The sequence below is a fragment of the Dermacentor andersoni genome, chromosome 5 (genome assembly GCF_023375885.2).
Source record: "Dermacentor andersoni chromosome 5, qqDerAnde1_hic_scaffold, whole genome shotgun sequence".
In the NCBI taxonomy this organism is placed as follows: Eukaryota; Metazoa; Arthropoda; class Arachnida; order Ixodida; family Ixodidae; genus Dermacentor; species Dermacentor andersoni.
In genome coordinates, this window is record NC_092818.1 from 104,690,896 (window position 1) to 104,712,924 (window position 22,029).

Sequence of the window (22,029 nt, forward strand, 5' to 3'; positions counted from 1 at the left end):
ACTACACAATCTAGCAAATAACGACAAAGGTTCCATAATTCCCATTCACTTCTCATAATGAAGACGCATTCTTATCGCCTGCTTGGGTTATGACCGTATATTTCCTGATTACACAAGCTTGCTTAATAACAATGGATGATGCTATATACGAAACTTCCAATTTCCATAAGCGTAAGAGCCTGTATCAAATGGTGGAAATTCGTATGAACATTTTTTAAATTTATTAGGGGCGTTAGCTTTTAGGTGGTAAATCCTCAAGTCTCGCTGCTGGGACTCCACTCTTTCTAAAGCAAAAAAAAAAAAAAAAAAAGAGAGATGACGTGGAAGAGATGCGAAACGATGGAAAGAAAGTACCGGAAATGAATGAGCAGGAACGCAAACAATGTTAATTTGAAGCAACTGCAGTTTCTCCCATAACGCTAAGCAGTGATTCGATAGCTGGCGCAACATTATGTGTATTAAGTCTTGCAATGTTTCACGTGGTATTGGTTGAAATAAACATGTACAGATGAGGCGCAGTCAATTTTCTATTGCGAAGGAAAATAAGTTTTAGTCGTTTTTGTTTGTCGAAGTGGCGCGTCCCCTGTGGTGAAGTGGAAAGACTTCACTACAGGGGATGCGCCGTTTTCGTCCTTCTGTTACCTACCCTGCTATTGACTGCTTACCCCTGGCTTGGTTTAAATCGTTTCACTTCGGTGCTGGTTTATGTTCACGAGTGGACGTCGCAGTGCAAAGAAGTTTTGAATTATCCAGGCGTTATGAAAGCCCAAAGAATGAAGGCTTTTTTGAAATATTCGTACACGCCTACGAAATCCGGGCGCACGAGGTAGTTGTTGAGCTAGTACCTCGGGATACGTATACGGGATTCAGGGACAATGATGCTGAGACGTCAAGAGGCGGTTCCGATAGCCGCTGCGCTGCTGCTGGCTGAATTGCTCCATCGCTGACGTGCCTAGGCTCTCGAATACCTGCTCGAGTTCACGGCTCGAGCCTTGTTGCCGAAGCGCTTGTGCTACCGTGGTTCCTAGGTCGTGCCGGTATCTGCAGCCGGCTATCCCGTGACCCAAAGAAGTCGTGCAGGTCAACAGCCTGTGCACTAGCTTGCGGCCCCGCGGAGGCTGCGTTGCACACGGGTCACGCGAAAGGCGACCGTCCGTTTAGATAGGGCTAGTGACTTTGCACGGGACTGTGTGGACGACAGCGTAAAAGCCTCGTCATCGTTGTACGACCTGTGCGAAGTCCGTCAATGGGCCTTCCATGGCGACCAAAACTGAAGGATGTTATTCTAAGCATCGAGCGCGTTGTTCGTACGTGCTTTTGAGCTGTGCTTGTTAGAACCACATTGCAGGTCGCGCTGTTTATTGCGGCATGGGTAGTAATAAACATTCGCTCTCCACGCGAGCAATCTTTACAGAAAGTCGTCTTCGTTTAAGCAAGACATATTGCGCATACTTTTGCACATGCTATCGTGTTAATCTTAAATAACAGACAAAATCTAAAATTCTTTGCCGCTTCATGTGCATGCTTCAGATACGTAGATGACTTTGTCATATGCCTCAAGTCCATGGCGCCTGCTAACAGCGAGGCAATAGTTAAAGCAGTCATGAGGTTACAGTATGGTCTCCATTTCACGTGTGCGAAGCCGGAGCAGTCTAGGCTGCAGTTCCTCGACTTAGAAATCAGGCTTAGAAGAAAAACCACACGTGCTTGCGAAGTTAACGTACAGTTAAAGGATAGAGCTAATTAAGGCACTGGAGCCCATGACCTTTAGCAGGAGAAAATAATAGGAAGTAACAACGCATTCGAATGAGAATGTCAAGTAATTTAATGAATGTCTCGTGAGTGCGCTGGCATTCGCCTTCATCCACTCTAGCGTATGCTAAAGTGACTGTCAACTTTTCACTCAGTATGAGCCACTGGAAGTATGCCAGTTCTTGGCTAATTTTCCAGAATGGGCGTGTGTCACTACAGTTTCTACATAAAACCTGAACATTTATTGTTAGCTCATATACATCTCAAAAGCAAACAGAATTGTCAATTGAATGGCGAGTTTTATTGTACAGTCTGGTTTACTTTATTTATTTTTTATTTAGCTATTTGGTATCGGCCACTGTGCGTGTACCCGTTCTTTGCCAATCGTCCAAAATGGGTATGGGGAACGCTTCCTCCCCGCTTTCCGACGACGCGAGAGGTACAAAATCTCTAACCATTGCTTCATACATGTCGTACATTTATGTACACACACCTGCCATCGCCATTATTTCCTCTACATCGCCTTTGTCCTTGTGACATCACTTCGTACACGTCTCGCACTTCATCCGCATGAATTGGAGTTTGCGTTTGGCACAGCTTGTAAGCGAAGCAATGCATCTTGAAAACCTTTTCAGGTCGGCGATAGATGGTACACGAAGGAACAACAGAACAAAGCGCTGACTCGCAACTGAAATATTAAAAGGAATTACAGATATATAAGGGCACAAAAAATAGGCGGTTGACCGCGTGGGTATAAACATAATTGCGTGACAATAACATTTAGATATTTCTGGGGGATAAACATGGGCATTCCGTGAGATTACTCGTTGGATAGGATGAAAGCATACAAGATTGCACGCATCGCCGTTAGTTGAAAAGCACCTAACCGCTTTAGAAAAGCATCGCTTCACATAGATTCCAACGTATGCGTTGGGTCTGAATAAGCTGTTTACTCCAAATCGTTCTTCTCGGCGTGAAGACCACTTTCTCGTTAATCATGATAAAACTCTTGCGGAGCACTTTGGGGATTCTGCGATTGACACCGGCGTCAGCCGTGCGCTCCAAGCCAACGAAGCGAGGAGATTGAGCCCATGTCAGGTGTCACTGTAAAAAAATAAAGTAACAATAATAAAAAAAGGAGAATTGCATGATGCATCAGGTCTTAACAAATTCAATGAAAGAATACCTGCAGAATACCCAGGCGACATTCAGGGAAAAGTTCTTAAGCGCGAGGCGTGACAAACTCACTGTGTCTCCCAACTTCGATTTCCGCAGCCATGGCAGCGACTCTCGGGAGCCCACCGCACGAGAACTCCTGTGACAAAGTGAGTCTGCGCAGAAAAGCCACGTGGTGCATGAAGACAGCCAGGAGTGTTGCACATATTTGCCACGAAGTCTTATTGCGGCCTACGCCCCGCCTGCGAAGAATAATTGTGGGCCCTGGTGTCGCGGGACGCGGCCAGCGGGTAACCTATCAGTTACACCTGTCACGGCGACTTTCCCGGGGGCGTCGTAGAGAGACATAGAGCGAGAGCGAGAGAGAGAGTAAGAGGGAGAAGTAGGGAGGAAAGAAGTTATTTTTGTGTGTAGCACAAGAATGCGAACGAGAGGAAGCGGCCAATTATTTTACTTATTGCGAAAGATTAATTGCGCGAAGAAGTTCGCAATGTCATCAGCTTCGGGCAATAAGCAACCAGCGCTTTCCAATTTAGGTAATAAGAATAACGCATGAGAGGACCAATAAGCGTAACACAGATATCGACCGGCGAAGTGATAGTTAAGGTGAATTGGTATTGAATTCTGGAATATATGTCAGTACAAAACAAAAGTAGAGGGCAACGGTCCGGTCCCTTTCCAATTGGTTCTATATACGTGTGCACACAATTCAGACAGAGATTTGTGAACAAAACAAAAGAACTTGCACATACACGTTACTTGTAATCAAGACGAAAATTCGCGAAGAAGGCATCTCACAAGGAACGTGGACGTTAATTCGATTAACACTGCAGCCGTGTAGCGACACACTGCCTTGCCAATTCCGAAACGCGTCATGTATGAGACGGGTGTGCAGCCTGGCTCATCTCTCATGCTTCTCTCTGGGCACATTGCGCCGTCTAGGGGCGCCGTTCCGATATCCGCGCGTCTTGCGCGTGTGAATATGCATTGCCGCGAAGCTGTTAGCCTCTCGTTGGTCGGCTATTTTCATGTTCGCGTCCCTGAGCAAGAACGCGAGCCGATCTCGGAGGTTGTGAAGTACTGGGCCGACCCGCGGCGGAGGTGAAAGAGGTTTAAGCACTCAGCAAAGTGAAGCGAAAAGTGCATGCCCTTCTTTGGAATCACACATACAACATGCATAACATTATTCATTTCATTAAAGAACAAGCACAAAACAAGCATCCGAACCATTTAACTGGTAAGGCCCTTCTGATAACAATGCGAAGCACGTAGTTGTCCGCGAATACGTGTCCCGGTGAGGAATAGTATTGCGCCAGCTGCTGCGGCGACGGCGGCTTCCGAAGTGGGGAGTGACGTCACCTGCTTTTCCTATTAAAAGAATCAGCCTAGCAACTGATTTTATCGTTGTTGCAGCGCCGCTATGGGTAGGCAACGCACTTATGACTTCCGAGAAGCAGCGTGAATACGATGAGCTGCAAAGGGGAAAACAAACGGCAATACGGCCAGAGGCAGCGTGTTATCAAAATTACCCTTACTACAATTACTCCAATGCGAGAAAGCATTGCATACACCCCTGATAAGTTATCGTGGTGGTCTTCAACAGCTTTGCTGGACTTCCGCTTTCGTAGGGCCGAGATGGCGAGTCAAATTTTTTAAACTTGTTGTACATGCCGATAAAGTACCACTGCAGCATCATAAAATGGAGAGGCTTTGAAATCCACGGGCCCAGAATTTAGGCGTAAGCCCAGCAACAAGTGGTGAATCTGCGTACGGAAAAAATAGCCGAAGAGATCACTGGAGGACATTGATCTGCCTGCAAGAGCTGAGGCCTAAATCGTTGAGCGAGTAGCCGGCACCGGAGACACAAAAGGAAAGGAAGGAGAAAGCACTCGGATAACCGTGAGAGCGCGGTTGTCGGAGTACCGCGGGACACATCAATTTCGAACCGCCGAACCACAAGAACAATCAAAGAAGGCACGTTAAGAAGCTAACGGCGCGCATCGAGGCTGTAAAACTTGAAAAACACATACCGTACCCGACAACAAAATACCAGCTGTGCTAAGTAGTCTCTCTAGTAGTGTTACAAACAAGGATAAGGTGCCTCAGAAAGGCAGGCAAACGTTTCGATAAGAGGTGCTATCTTCGTCAAAGGCCGCCTTGTCATCCTCGGCAGGTTAGTTACATAGGGACCCTGAAATGTTTTTTAGGATATTGTACAAACGTACTGAGTCGTTAGTGTAGGCTCTTCTAATCATCAATTCACGCATCTAAGGGCTCCTCGTAAATTTTTTACTAATTTATTATAAAATTTTAAAAATGTACATCGCTACCAATCGCAGCACGCCGCTTGGCTGAGTTTTCAGCCACCCCTAAGCAGATGACGCCAATAGGGCGAGCTATCCGATTGGTTGCCCAGGGTGAGTCGTCAATAATTTTTCCAAATCTATGGCGAACAAATGTTGTTCGTAATAGTTGGAATGTTAGTTAATTTCTTTCTAGAAAAAGGATGGAGAATGCACAAAGACGATTTATTGTTACAGTCAAGACTTCCGGCATGCAGCAAGTTCCATCTGCTTGTGTTTACAACATGCGCCAGGTTGAGGAGAGCTCCGCATCAGTGCTGGTCTCCATCTTTCTTTTCGCGAGCGCCATGGTTCGCCCTTGTTACATTGAGGGCTGCAAACGTTAGCGACAGGCATTATGTCAAGCTGCGACATCGCGTCTCTCTGCAAGGCAGCACACGAGCGGAGTGGCTGCAGCGCATCGCACTGTCGGTATGCGATCGGCGCCAGGATTTGCGCGTTTGCGGCCGTCACTTTACGCCACAGGATTACTAACACAATAGTGTTTCGTGTGTCCGTATCAAGCGGACTGGGCATCGGCGTCTTTCGGGATGAGCGGAGGCGCGAACGTGAACGGTCTGCGTGTTGCAGCTACCTGGTGGTAGAGAGCGCAACCAAACACATGACAAATATAATAGTAATGGAGTGTATTCTACTTTGCTGCGTGTGTAAATTTTTGCAGGAACGTAATTGTGAAAACGTGTTACACTTGGTTAGCGTAATATTAGCTCTTTGTTTGGATGGTTAAGCTCTGCGCCACCAGGTGGCTGGACCATGCAGACCAATCAGGCCACTCACGTACGTCATCGCTGCTCCTTCATCGCAGCAATAGTCGTTTGAGCGGCTTTATGCCTGCACCCATTCGTCGAAACGCCCAGCCCGCTTGTGGTTACTGGAACACCGGAAACGCTCGGCGCTGTGACAGAATGCTCGCAACGCAGGCTGCTTCGATAGCTCTCGCTTGGGATCGACTACCAGGCGGCTAGCCGAGACGTTGGAGAGGCTTCGCGCGCTGGCTCTGAGACAATCGGAAGCAGACGGCACGACGTTTCATCATGACGCAGAGCCAGTGAAGGCGGAGTTTAGCCCCGATCACTCAGCGAACGAGTTGAGGAAAAATGCATGGTTATGGAGGAGAGTAATTTCCAATTGGTCCGTAGATCTTTAAATGTGAGACGATTCAGACAAATTGTGGTGCGAATAATTTACTGTAGCTGCGACCTACGCATCTACACAATTTGTATTAACCGTATCAGGGACCCTTTAACAAGTTAGTAGTGACGTCATGTGCAGTCGTTGTAGCACCTATCTATGTTACGCCATTTACAGCGACAGGTTTTAGGCTCTTCTACAACCATGTCACATCTATCATGAGCCATTCATTGTCCACATCATTCACAAAGCACCGTTAACATTACCACTTGACATGGCGCTCTTTGGCCATGCCTGGCCCTTGCGCCATAAAACACCACACATCATCATGTGCAGTCGTTGTAAGTGGCAGCTGTCTGTAAAGGGAGAGACTCACAAGAAAATGAGCGCTGTCGCTTGTTGTCTCTATGCGTGGTTTCCAAGACGAGGGGACAAGAGCGGGAGAGTGGGAAGGCGGCAGAAAAAGAAGGAAAAGACACAGAATGATGTAATAGATTGTTGAGAGAGTGAGAGGTTAGGATGCCTTGAGAGAACTGAACAGAACCCATTTGTGTAGTATAGGTGGCGTGCGTTTGTGCTTTTAAAAGAGCGGGTCAGCCGGTCAGTGGGCGAGTGTAACAAAAAAAAAAGAGTTGAGAGAATGACTTGAGTAGCGTAGCAGCAGTGCGTCAGTTCAATTTTGAAGGCGTTAAGATGGCGACACGGAGTCTTGGGGCAATAGATAGGATAGTTGGGAGGCAGTGGCTTTGTCTTTCAAGGGACGTTAGCCTCAGTAGTTAGGCGTAGGCCTGGTCACGGCGCCCAGTAAGGTATTGTGGCGTCTGGAACATTGGAGTGTGTCGGTGAGAGTCTTTAACAAAGATAAGAAAAAGGAGAGAAAAAAAGAAGAAAAGAAAGACACACAAGAAAGAAAAAAGGGAAAAGAAAAATGGAAGAGCAAATAGGAGGGTGACAGCAGGAAAAGTGGGAATGAGCAGGCATACATGGGAAATTGATATGAATGATTGAATGATTGATATATGCGCAAAAGCGTGGAAGAGAATATTGAGTGGTGGGGGAAAGGCAGGGAAGAACAGGAAACGGAGTAATAAGTGAGGTTAAGACCCGAGGTTAGCTGCTGGCACAACATGTTTTGTGCCTTTGTTAATGATATGAGAATTTCAAGTTTGAGTTACTGCTTTTAGCGATTCCAAGTTACCACGTGTGAAATATATTCCACTCGGGTGTAGGCATTTAAATTTGTGTGTCAGGTATACTTCCGTGTATATGTTGCCACGAGGTGAACGAAAATCAGTTTGCAGTATATACAGCCTTGCTTTATGGGATACAGGGTCGTGTTTATTGAAGTGGCCGGCTAGTGCTTTAGGTAAATTGTATTTCATATCTGTGTGATGGCCGTTGAGTCTTTTATGAACTTGTTGTCCCGTCTCACCTATATATTGTTTGCTACAAGCGGCATATTCTAGAGTGTAGATTGCGTTGCTGTGCGTGCAGGTGAAACTCTAAGTTACCTTGAGAAGGTAATCCGACGCTGCACTGTTTAATGTAGTAGATTGAATACGTGTACATGGTCGGTTCCTGGGGTGGTCATGGGAATCGGATGTTAACTTCGTCTTTGTCTTTAGTTTGGAATGTGCAAGAATGTCCTTTAGTTAGTACTGCGTGTGTAGGCTACTACGGGCGGGGCGGGAAAAATCTTATTGAGTTTCTGGTTGCTGGTGAGAATTGGGTTATATTTACACAGGATGAGCAGAACTATTGGATGTTGTTCAGGCTTGGGAGTGTGTATGAGAATTTAGTAGTAAGAACAGGCGTTGTCGTCCTTGTGATCTTAGGGCGGGGTTTGAGGAACTCGGCTCGATGAGGTGTGGTTGCACTGGTGTAGGCTTTTTGAAGGTCAGTGTTCGGGTGCTTCCTGTTTGCTAAGGTTTCTTTATGGTGATCGAGTCTATAGTCTTAGTTTTCAACGCAAATGTTACATATTCATGTGGCTTGACCTTTATGGACGCCTTCTTTGCAGCGTGCAATGGTAGCTTTGTATATTCTAAGTACTGTTGTTTGTCTGAAAGGCTTCCTATACAGCGTTGTCTTTAGTTCCCCATTGTCAATATATATTGTTGTACCCGGAATGTTTATGCGCTCAGTTGAAAATTCCGGTTTCAACTTTATTGTTGGGTGAACAGAATTTAGGAATGTTACAAATTTTTCTAGACTGTCTTGACCACGTCCCCAAAATATCTGGCACGCTCAAAAGCTTGAGCTCGCCATGCAGGAACTCTGATGAGATCCCACAGGCGCCACTACGCTGCCTGTAAAAAGCCACACCAGTAAAATTACATAACTTTCAGGTAAGCTCATTCAAGAACGTAATAATTGGTGTGAGCAACGTTAGAGGTTGAATGGCGTAGTAATATAACTCGCATATAGGGCATGGAGAGGCATATAGCATGCATATACCTAAATACATGTGTGCCCCACGGCAACGTCGGCACCAACGGCGACGGCGATGACGATGGCGAAAATTGGCTTGGGAGGTGTGCGTCAGATTGAGGTTAGGGGGTTGGTCTGGCTGTTGTCGTGGGACCCAGCTTATGCGACTACAGCAAAGCGCAGGACGATTTCACACGTTGCTGTATCGGTCATTAACCGAAAAAGAAGGACGCGGGTAGGTTCCGCGCTTGGGTTCCGGGTGAGACGCGGAAGACACCCACGCGTGGAAAGAAATCGGATTAGTTGTTGAGCGGAAGGGGAGCGTTCGGACAGACGGGCGCAAAGACAAAAGGTAGGGGGTGCTTGAGGTCACTGCCACCGCTAATGCCCATGCGCTTCCGACATGTCCTGTCAACCGTCTCGGTCACGAAAATTGGACGACGCGACACTGCCCATCCGGTTTGAGTGTGCATGTTCAGCATCCGCGCGCGCCTTCTGAGAATGCCTTGTGAAATTAGCGGCATCTTTACGACCATTTTGCCGGTTACAACCGATGAATGCGTTTGGGTGACACCGCCATCGGGTCCCAATCATGGTGTTTGGATTTCAAGCGAACTGGCCCACAGCTGCATGGGCGACCGAGTTTTCTTAGTACTGGCAAGGCAGCCCACTGTACGGCAGACATGCCGTCAATAAGCCGTGGTTTCGTGGAAACATCCTCGTAGCTTGCCGGAGAAAAGGGGAGGACATCAAGGTGGATACTCGGAGCCTAACGTAGGGGAGAGGGAGACAACACGTGTCTTTGAGCAAACCTATCCCCTAGTGTGTTGTAAAGTGTTCCACCGTTTCCACCAATGCCGTGTGCGGCACGAAGATTGTTGTGCTATCGGTTGCAATGGGGCGATGTGTGGCTGGCTGGTTCGTGACTCTTTTGTGCAGCTGAGGGTTTAACAAGTCATGTTTTGGTTGTGTGGGGGGGGAGCGGAGTTCCGGGCTTGGACTCGGACAGACGCCTCGGCGTTTGAATAAGGCGTCTCTTTACTGGACAGCAGCTCTTCCTTCGCGCTTCAACCGTGCACTCGAATCATCGAGGGCGCCGACTTCGGACCTTAAACACCTTCCCTTCTTAACTAGTGCGGAAGTTAATAGAGGATAAAGGGAAATGAAATTAACTGTGTCCATATAATTGGTGTCGCAGAGGCCATGGGAATCCTCCGACACCACGCACAGTGGTCCCGCAGTGACCCCTCCCACTCCCGTTCTGAAGCAGCCAGTGCTGCTCCATTCTCTTCGAAGGGTCTGCAGACACCAGTCCCGCAGGGCACTAATATCAACCGAACACCACGGCCCGAGACACGTGACTCGGCGCCCAACTCTCGGTCCTCCAGCGCATCGGAGAGATCGATGGAGGTCGACGCAAAAACCCCAGAGTTGTCGAAGGCGAAGGACAAGCGCTGACAAGCGCGGATAGAGGGACAAAGTACCAATAACCACGTTAAGTCAGAAAGTGATTACCTAAACGTTATCGCTTCTTTGTAGTAGCCTTGTTTAAATCTATGTCACCGAACATATTTCTTATCTCTTATTCACTCGTAATGCCATTTTTTACCTTTCAGTTAGATATTATATATATTAATACTGTATATTATATATATTATATAATCAGATATTATATATAACATATAATTTTTTTTTTTGCGAACGAGCTCATGTTTGCACTAAATGTGCCCTAATCTGGTGGAGGTTCGCCAACACAAGCAATTAGGAATATATTGAGCCCCGAAAATGCTTAAAGCTTTTCCAAAGCTACAGTACTGCCCAAAGTACAAAGAATTCAAAACGATGATTCGCCCTGCAAATGATAATTTATACTTGCAGTGCTTTGAAGAGAACACGGCACAGACCCATGCGGACGCGTCTCTTCGGCTTTAAACATAGCAGGCATTTTGCACTATATAAAGCCAACATATCTTATCTGACTGCCGTGACCCGAATTCAACTTATGCACAGATAAAACCGCAATTTGAAGGATGTGACGGCAACACTAATTCTAGCGGCAGTTACCCAGCCATTGTTTTTGGCGTTTATTTTCTGAAGTAAGCGTGTGCTGCAGAACTGTGCATTCTAGACAGCGAGTAACGAAACCCTTATCGCGCCCAGCAGGATTAGCACGAGCTGAGAAGCTGAAAAGCACCCTCTCGTCATAACGGGCATTGTTGGCGCTGCAGCGGTGCAGCAGATGTCATAGCAATACGAGGACGGAGAAGAAAGACGTCAGTCACAGTCATTAGTACCACGCAAGGGATGCTATAACGAGACGCCTATGCATGCTTGTGTAAAAAGTTACTAGGAACAGTAAATAAATTCCAGGCCCCTACACGTTCGAGAGCTCGACTGGTCGGTTACGCCAGAACTTCTTTTTTTCTTTCGTTCTATATGGTACGTTATGCAGACGCGTCCTACTTCCGACATGGAGTCGTCAGGCAAACATGCAACTGGTTAGCAGAGATTAGTCGCCCGACCGTACAAGGAAGCAGCCTTCTGCACTCCTTTCTGCACTTGTGTGGAGACCAGAGACAGTTGCGACTGGTTCTCGACTTGTTGGTGAAATGGCGAAACGCGACATATTTATACTCGTAAGAAGGTGTTATTAGGCCTCTTTTGTCTACCTACACTTCGTTGAGGCGTGCACAGACGAGTGTAATGCAAGAAAGAGGCTAGGACGTGTTGTGCTGCAGGTACGTGCTACATAAATGTTTTTCCGAGCATCAAAGAAGCCTGCGAATACACGCAAAGTTGCCGCGCTCCTGGCGAGGCGCTTGCATGTATTCGCGGGCTTTTTTCACGCCCAGAAAAACAGTTTTATGTAGCACGTATCGAGCAACCGAAAGTTGTATCAGAAGTTTTTCCTGTAGCGGTACAATTTTCTCAATGACACTTTCCATCTAATTATAATATTTGAGAAGTTCACTAGTTAAGGCGAATTATGTAATCAGGCGGAACGCAAAAATAATCTGCGTATCTCTTAAGCGACGGCAAACAACATTACCCTGGTTCTGTCCGACTAAGAGGCATTCGCATATCTTAGAATCTCGGTGCATGATAGTTGGCACACCCTGTATAGTCACGTGGCGCTCATTAAGGTTTCGACGCTGTCAATATCTGTGACGTCGTGGGGAGCACGTGCGGAAACTTTAATGCGACGTCGCCACCAATCTCTTCTTCCTGCGCATTTTATAGCATGCCAAGCATCATCTGATGCTAAGGGAAATTTTTTTCGGTATTGTAGACGGGCAATAAGCTAATGGAGCTCGATTAAGGAATTCTCTGTACTGTCCCTCTAGACTTGCATCCTCCACATCTCATTAATCGACGGTTGTACAGTTTTTGGCCTTTCTTTTCTTCTTTGCGACTGGAATCACGGCGTTGCATTTAAGAAACACATTTACCAGAGGCCATTTGACGTCTGAACTGTGAGGCCAGAGCTTCTGACAACAATGAGAAGCAAGCATGGACGCTTTTCACGCTTCATTTCTATGCTTGCACAGATAGACATTACTCGTGTCCTTTTCCCTCCTTGTTCGTTAAGAGCATGAATTATCTAATCATAGTTAAGGAGTATGTACGTGTCCTATTTTCATGTTAAAGAAAAGTGTTTAAAAATGATTTCTCCCATTAAATATAGACCTTTTCATGGGGCGAGAAGGAAAGGCTTGTGCGAGCAGGCGCGGCGTTGCTTGAATATGTTGCCTTCGCGTGCTGCGGAACGATTTGGAGATGCTTCAGCCCATTTTTTATCAAATTAACGTAATTGAAGTTCACACAACGTCGTTGAAGAACGACTGTGCGGCCTTTCGGTGGAGCGGTAACTACACAGTATGCGGAAATATTTCTTGGCTGCGCAGACGTACTACGTGCATCAACCGCGGGCCTGTATGTGTTGTGAACTATTTTGACTGTATCGGTTTTCATTAGTTGAAGAGAACTGCCTGCTCTGAATTTCCAGCGCAAATGGGAAAATATTCTCCCGATCTGATCGCACGGCGCGGGAATTAGAAAAAAAAAGCAAATGTAGAGTTTTACGCCCCAAAATCACAATCTGTTTATGAGGCACGCTGTAGTGGGGGATTCCGGAATAATTTTGACCCCCTGGGGTTCCTAATGTGCAGCTAAATCTAAGTACACGGGTGTTTCTGCATTTCTCCCCCATCGAAATGCCGCCGCCGCGGAAACTAGAACATAAGTGTGCTTGTGTACGGCCGACCCCGTGCAACTCCTAAAAATATTCGCGCCAATCACTATAAAACGCTTGTGTCAGCCAACGGCACGCTTCTCAATAATTTCAAGTCTTAAGACTTAAAATCGCTGCGCTGTGTCTATGTTAGCTTTCTGTATGAGGCCGAGGGCGTTGCGCAACCCAGCGATCACCGCGGTTGGTAAACCAACATTACACATATAAGCTTTGTGCTTCGGCATTGCCTTCTTCCCCTGAAAAAAATTCACCGGCAATTACAATATTCCCTAATTCGAAATTTGAACGTAGCTTTATAGGCATTTTCATTTCGCAATATATTGCAGCAAGGAATTCGAGAGACATGTAGCAGACTCAGCAATCGTTGAACATCTGATCTGTGGGTCAAACTGGTCGGCTTTTATACATGGCTCGTCGAAGGTTCCAGTGTAATCGCTGGTGCCGCGTGGCTTCCAGAAAGTACTACACAATTCGCATAGCGCAAACAATCAGATTACAAAACAATCGCAAAGCATCACGATCGAAACAAACGCGAACAAAACCAAACCAATCAAAGCGAGAGCTGATGCCAGCAGAGGATAGTACGAAACGACTGGTGCGGCTGAGACCATATACGAGTACGCATCGAGCGGTCGGGTGGGTCCGCATGACATCAGTTTACCGTGCGCACGTCACTGAGGCGGCCGCTCTCATTGGTCTTTGCTGCTCGCGGATTTCATCTCCAGCTCCGCGCTCGCTCTTTTATCTTTCGCTGTTTTTGTTCGCTCGGTTACTCCGCCGACGCTCGCCGCAGGAAGGGGCGCCTAAGAGCGGCGCCCTAAAACAGTAGTATTCAGAAGGAAGAACATAAAAAGAATTTGACGGCTATTTGTGAGGACAAACTTTCGATAAGTTGGTTTAGTGCGTCAGAAAGAACGTGTTGAACAAGCCTTCAAACACCCCCCCCCCCCCCCCCCCACACGCACACACACAAAAAAGAAGAAATAAAAGTCGGTTTTCATCTCCTTTCGCGTAAGGAAAGCGAATATGGGGTAACACCCCAATAAGACCTCGAATGGTCATGCGTGTGCTTTGACCACGTGTTATATAGAACTAACAGATTTATAACCCAGAATCTACCATGCACGGTCTTCGGATGCCCGCGCAGTGCGCCGCTGGTCACTAGATAAGGGTGACTCACATTGTACGGTAATACAAACAGAGACTATTCTATAAGTGCGCGGAAACCTCGTCCAACAAAAGAGTTAGCCGCGCAGTTTATATCCAGATTAAAATTTGAACGCTTGTCAAGAGTACACAGCAATACTTACTCCTTAGCAGAATGGTACCCAGGCTTTAAGGATCGTCCTATGCTTCATAACTACTGATTGTTGCTAAATCACAGCTTAGAAGTACAGTGAGAATGTTGCAGTAATGTCACATTAGTGAAACGGATATTTAGAAATGCGCAACTAATCTGCAATGGTGATTCTAGGATCAAACACGCAAGAACCGATCACGCTGGCTACTCCGTCCGCCTCAATGAACCGCAGAAATTCCGTCAGTGGTAAATCGCATCACTTCAGTACGTTTCACAGAACCGTGTCCCGCGTAGATGACGCCATGGCATACTAAGTAGGCCACGTGAACGCGAAAACAACCGCCAGAAACTACCGCCATGAGTATACCTGTCACACAACGCAGAGCGCTCGCCAAACCCTCGCCGACTGCTCATAAATAGCACCACTGCCTACGCAATATGGCGGCGCCCATGAGAAAGAGGTCTATAGACCGTTTCCAGCAGTGGTGCACGGGCGCGGCCACGTTTGATCACGTGATGGAGCCGACATGATTGCCATTGGATTGACGGCCAGCGAAGCGGTCGTACGGCTGTAGGCATGGGCGACTGTGCGGCAAGCGCCGTTGTTTCGGGTCCACCGATGCATAGCGGATGGATCGACGTCGCAAAACGCTAGCCCATGGTTAAAGAAACATGTAAGTGAACAATTGCTTGTCATTTTAACCTTGTATGTGCTTGCGCTGGAGCGCTCTGGCGCTCGATCATCGTGCATGCGCGTGCTCCTTTGCCCCTCGCGATTGATGTTCATGAAGGCGTCCTCTGCGCCGTTCACCCCAGTTCACTCGTCACATAAAGTTCCTTATTTTTCAATTGGTGTTTAGCGCGGCGTATTTCTGTCACGATATATTTGAAGTTGTTGCCCAGGCTTTCTCGCTTTGCTTGACGGACTCGAATGTGTGTGCTTGAGCGCCGAGTGAAACATCGTATTCCGCTTGCGTGTCGACATCTCGCTCGCTAGTATTTTAGCTTTTAGCAGATGTCAAAATAAGCGCTCGTCTCAACATTGGTGCACTGATCTCTGTGGATTTCACCAATGCAGCTAGGGCGCAATAATCGCGCGTTGTTGACTTCTGATCTGCAGAGTATGTTTGTTGAATGTACCAACTAGATGACCCGAAACGGGTGTTGTCTGACAGTAGTACCCATGTCACACGAGTGCTTTCGATCGTGATCGAGACGATGTAGGTCGGGTGCTGCTACACAGTAACTTTCGATCGCGATTGAGCCTCGATCGGGATGCCATATTTCGTGATACGTGCGTCGTGACCGAACTGCCCGATTGCGATTGGAGACTGACGTACGCAGCTTCTAGCTCAATGTGTTAGGAAACGAGGTACAATGTGAATGAAAGACAGCCGAAGGTATAGCCCACTAAAAATGCTGTTTTAGCCAACAGTGCAAGAAGATATTTTTTTTTATTTATGTACATTGTAAATCTTTCTGTATCGTCGACACCATGAATGTAGTTCTGCGAGTTGCAGATGATTAGAATCTGTGGATGCGGCAGGTCTTTTGCCTAAAATAGCGAATGAAAAATTATTTATCCTAAAAAGGTATTATGCAACTACCTTTACTACCCGTTAGGCAAGTTTATTACTTGCTTCAGACTTACTCATTTACACTTTAAGCGTTACAGCTCAACCGACAGGATCCTGAGTATTGGATTGTCTGGTAGAAATAATTTCCGATTGCGATTGAATGCCTCAGCCAGATCGAGGCTCGATCACAATCGAAAGTGCCCATGTGAGAGGGGCATAACTGACTGTAACTCTAGCGTTTTATAAAGGAAAGCTTCGGTTTCAATTTGTCAAACTCTTCATAGAGCAACATCAGAGTAGTAAGCCAATCCATATTTATTAATAATTGGCCCTCTAAAATAATTATATTGAAATCCAGATGATCAGTTTAGTACCAGATTGTATCTATCGTATTGTTTTAGTTCATTCAAACATCCGCAGATGTCTCGACGAGTAGATAATCAGCTTATTGCTTTCTGTTTTCATTGCCTTAGTACGTACGAATGTTTCTCCCCTGCTTCAATTGTCTACAAATACACGGTGAAGGCAATCGACCGAGATGGGAAGTCGGCGCAGAAAGGACCTCGTGTACTCCTGATGCAGCAGCAGTGCGGGAATTTCACACACCGACGTCTTACACTGCTTAACGTCTCCATCAAACTCCTTGCATCGGACCACAGCACAAAGTTTGCCTCTAAATCTCCACATTGTGCAGAATAATGTTCCACGTCGCCTGACACCACATAGCGTTCACTAAACGGCGCTTGTCTGACGCCGCTGTCTCTCTTTGGCGACGGAGCAATGGTACTTTTGTTTTCACGTCTAAGGCCACGCACATTCCAAGCACGTTGCCGCCGGTGGTGCGACCTGATTTCAGTTGTACAAACTGACTGCTGCGAAGCGTTTAGGCTCTCTTAACATGGGCTCAGATCTACCTGGCCTGAGAAAAAAAAAAAAATATATATATATATGATGTTGCCTGCTTTTGAAAACATTCGTTAGGTAAGCGATATTCATAAAGGTTATAACAGTATCCCTTTCCAAAAATTGAACGAATTGTCTTATGTATCTGCAATAAGCAGTGTGAAGAAAGAAATATACATAAACCTATAGGCTGTCACGCGTACATTGAGTAAGTAAATTTGCTCGCAAAGTACCTTAGCTATTAGATCTCATAAACATTTGATTCGACTTGCTATTGCTGTTGGCCATATCAACCAATATTGCTCTTAATTTCCGATACAGCAGCTGAAAAGCACACGTGTGAGAAACGTGGATAGGAAGTACTTGACCTACTTGTTTGAACTGTTTCGAGCAGAAGGGAAACCAAATGAATAAGTGCAAATCAACGCTAGCGTACACAGTTATTAGAATCAAAAGCGCTAGACGACGGCTTTTCTTTTTAAAGCAATACGCAAGTGCGAGCACAAAAAATTTCTTCACTGGCGCTTTTAGTGCACTTATGCCACGTGGCTAAAGCGCCACTCGGCAAACACTAGAGTCGGAAAATGAGCCTTTACGTAACTTTGTTTCGCATCACCCAAATCTCTGCGGCTCTGTAGAAGTCGAGGTGAAAGCATGGAGCTTCTTTCCGAAGCACCAAAATCCGTTTTCCGTATATATATATATATATATATATATATATATATATATATATATATATATATATATATATATATATAATGTATACCGATGGGTAAAACTTTGAGGAGGTAATGACGCTTTTAGAAGAGACGCGCAAGGCGTACATTTTGTTAGCGCACAATCTCTACTTGGCGAAGGGTAAATGTGAAAAAATATGAAACTGGCAGGTTTGTCTGCTTCAGCCTCGAATTCAGCTTGAGAATTCATTCTTATTCTGCAGTATATACTAGTGCAGATGTTGCTTTGTTGCCAATGCGCAGAGTATTCATGGAAATTTGGTGACCATAATGCGATTCTCCCCTATACCTCTTCAGTCACAGCTAATATTTGTCTTCTTTCGTAACCTTAGTTACACCTCTTTTTCCACAGAATGCTATACAATAGTTTGCCGTACGAATGAAGCCTTGAGCTGCCCCATCGCCCCGACGCACAAGCACTCACACATGAAATAGTAATAATAAAGCACGTTTTGAATACTGGAAAGAACCTAGGAGCCTAAATTTACGCCGAAAGAATTTATTCTTGATCTAGCTTTGATTCGTTGCGGTATTTGTCGGCCGATTAATAAAGTCGAACAGAAGTGATCGTAAATTGATCGACACACGGGTGCACTCATGTCATCGCATATGTTTCTGCGCTATGGTGACGGTCTCCGTTATTCGATTCGAATTTCCTTTTAATGTATCCACACATTTGCAGAATTTTTCCTGTTTCTGCCGTCGTTCATCCCGCTGTGCAATACGTAACCATCGCCGTCGTACTTCTTTTTTTTTATAAATATAGGTGCATCTACACATTTCGTCATCGTCATGGCTCTGCCTGTCGTTACTCCCGCGCTCATACAAGCGCTCCCTCAAGATTTCCCTTGCATTTGTTGTCGTTGTCTTTGTAGTCATAGTAATGTTGTATAGTTACCAATGTTACGTACCCAGTCAGACCTAAGATTGCAAACAATGCCGGCGCTGGTCCACCTTTTTGGTAAACTGGTATAATTCTGCACTAGCATGACAAAGCCTCCTGTACCTTCGGCAAGGTGGCATGACGTCACTAATTGAAGTACACCACCCTTGTGAAAACTAGGCGTTCGCCAAGCGGGTCGACGCGCTGATTTGCTCACGAGAAGTTTATAACTCGAATGACTACTCAGCGGCGGTTAATAGGGCCTTAGTGCTTGCACATTCACAACTAATAACAAGTGCTTAGGTGTCCTAAGATTTTTTGTTCCATTGCTCTGTGCGTGGTCCTGAACTTGTTCTAGAGCTTCCTTGTTAACCTCGAAGTTTCTGTCCCCCATCGTAGCACCGGTAGAAGACAGCTATTCAATATATTTATTTTTATTGCGACAGCAATTATATGGACACTCCTTGCACATTTCTGTCGTCGCCGTCGCCGTGAGGTTCCGTACGAGTGAAAGCGTGTGAGGGTGGGTCGGCCAACGTGGTTCAATCGCGCGTGCGCGAGGGAGCAACGCGGCCTGGATGCGTGCCCTCTCCTGTGGCGCGGGAGGCACGGGGGTCAGGCGCGGGAGGAGGTGCGTTCTTCTCCGGCGCTGCTAGCGTGCCTCGACGACCTCCTCTCCCACCACTCCGTACAGAGTGGAGACAACCGCGGCGGCTACTACGGCGTTGGCAACGCGAATCGTGGAGGCCGTAGTAGGCGCCTTTGGCGGATGCCATTGGGACGCGTTGTCGGCTCTAGTGTGTCTTGAAAGAGCTCTGCGACGTGGCCAAAGTGCGCGCCCGCGCGGGCCTAATCTACAAAGCGATCTGCGATGTTTGCAGTGTGCAAGTAGTGCCGGTAGCTTCGTATGCGCTGCGCTTTCGACGTTTGGTTCGCGCTGAAGCGACAGATGCACGGAGGTATATTGGCTCGCGGATGCTGCCGCGATTCCTAACTCCAGTGTTTTCCCAGACAGTTTCCGCTGTCATCGAGGGAGATGGGTTCATGTTTACCTGTGCGTGCGTGACACCGTGCTGGTTAATTTAGTTAAAACGCGTTGATGGGCTACTTGGTTTGAATCCATGATAGAATGTTTAAGCGCGAGTGAACAAGGACGTAGAAAGAAGCATACACACAAATACAGCGCTGCCTCTGTGTGTCTGTTTCTTTCTATGTCCTCTTTGAGTCACGCTTACATATTCTATCATTGTTAATTTAGCTAGTAAGCGGATTTTGGCAAGGTAATACGGCCGATAAAACTAATATCCTGAGTTCATACAGCTGTCTCCTAATTCGCAATCGCAATCGATGCTTCGCCTTTCAGGCGTTTTTCAACGGCAGTGGTAAGCAAGTTCCAATTTAGAATTTGGTAATGCCTGCCGTGTGCAGTTCTTGCTGTACGTACTGACCGCGGGATGCCTGCCGGATATATATATATATATATATATATATATATATATATATATATATATATATTATCGTTCCTGGAAGAGGCATGACATGTATATGGAGTGAGCTGCTGAACAACACTGTGGCATACGTGGAAAACGCAGTTTAAATAATGAACCCGCTGCGCAAACAGGTTTAACGTAGGGCCAACTCATTTCTCTCGCATTTACCGCTAAAGCACCACTGAATTTTATCAAGTTCTGTCACAATGAAAGCGCTGCTTTGTCTTAGTAACAAGATATGCCCTATATGGGGCTGTGTGCGAAAATTTATTATCCAAAGCTAACCCCGCCTACTGCTGCTCCTTCCCCCCCCTACCACCACCACGCACAGTAAATGCAGATTAATATTGTTCTTTTTTGTTATTGGTCATATTCTTTGCAATAGTGGAGTTTAGACTACGCAAAAAAAAAAAATGGTTTTAACAGTTATCTCTTTGCAGAACGGAAGCTAGCTGGCTATACGACATTTGATATAATCGATTTGGTTTTGCAGTTCGCGAGCGTTCACGGCAGCGCCTAGCGACTGCTTGTCATGTTTAGTGTGCCATATTGAACACGATGCATGTCGCTGCAGTCGTTATCGCTCAAAGGAGCGCACCGTGATACCTCGTTGCATACAGGTAAACCATTAGTAAAGAATCGCTGAGGGCATTCGCCAAGCTATGTTGGTTAACGAGTCCATACGCTGGCGTACAGAGCTTTAAGCCGACTCTGCTTTGAAGTTCAATCATGCGAAGGGGTTAGAGGTTGCTGAGTAGGCATGATAGTCTCTTGGTTATACGTACGTAATTACACAGCGGCAGATCCCTGCAGGGGGTTCCAAGAAACACGATGGACAAAAAATAAAGAAAAACATGATAGGTTAGACACCCCCCTCCGTATTGAGAAATGCGCCTTCGCTTGAAGTCATTATTTGACTGGGTTATGTCCTGGTTAAGCTAGTGTGTCACGTAAACGTGGAAAGATTGCGTTTCTTTCAATGTTTGCACGTCAGGCGTTGTCTTGAGCTAGACATGACGAAGTGAAGTCGTGGCTTCAAGTTAAGGCGCATTTCTGAATACGGGGGTAAGACTTGTGACCTGCAAGTACAAGAAGTGTGCAGACAATGGACATTAGGAATACGAGCCTGTGTATGTTTTTTTTTTTTAGCTCAGGAAGCAGTTCGCTGTGGCGCTGCTTACTGACTTTCCTACTCACTTAGATGAGACTTGTACACGTTACCGAAAAAAAAGGAACTGATTACAATAACAATTACTTCATTCAAAAATGTCATTGATTTAGGTTGAGGAATACTGAGGAATTACTCAATAGTAATTTATTACGTTCACGTTACTTTCCTCCGAACGTTTATTAACATTGCACAGATGCAGTAGATAGAACGAGCTCCCCTGGTCTCTTTATTGCAGCCTCTGCAGTCTCTCATACATTGCTCACCTGCACCAACAATTTATTAAAAAAAAAACTTGTTGGTCAAGGTCCCCCGTTTTTGCTATGAATAACATCAGCAGCGACACTGAAAACTTGCTCAAGGAGAAACAAGAGAGAGACGGAAAGAGTGAGAGGTTCGCCAGTTCGCTTAATGTGCGCGTTGGTGGACAGGGTGGTGCTGTAACGCATACTCATCTTAAGCACGGTATTGTGGTTGCCCAGCATTTGTGTCCTCTATGAGCGTAGCGCTTCAGTGTTGCTGGGATTTGGAGAAGATGCTTCCGGTTGGGCAACAAAAAAAGCTGAAAAAAAAATCGTTTGTGATCTTTATGCATTAACGTCCCAAATGACCTTCACTTTCGAGACGTACCAGCACTTGTTCAATTCATCACCCAACATATGGTGAAGAGTTAAGACGTGGAAAGAAATATCGAGATTCCGGGTTGACCTGTCTGAACACACACATTTTCAAGGCTGCTGTATGGCACAATCTCGGGAATTCAACAGTTTTTTTTTCTTAAATTCAGGTTCTCAATGTTGCACTGCTTGTTACAGCTTGTCTCGTCAATAAAGTACCTGGTTACTGGGAAAAGTAATTGAATTACGT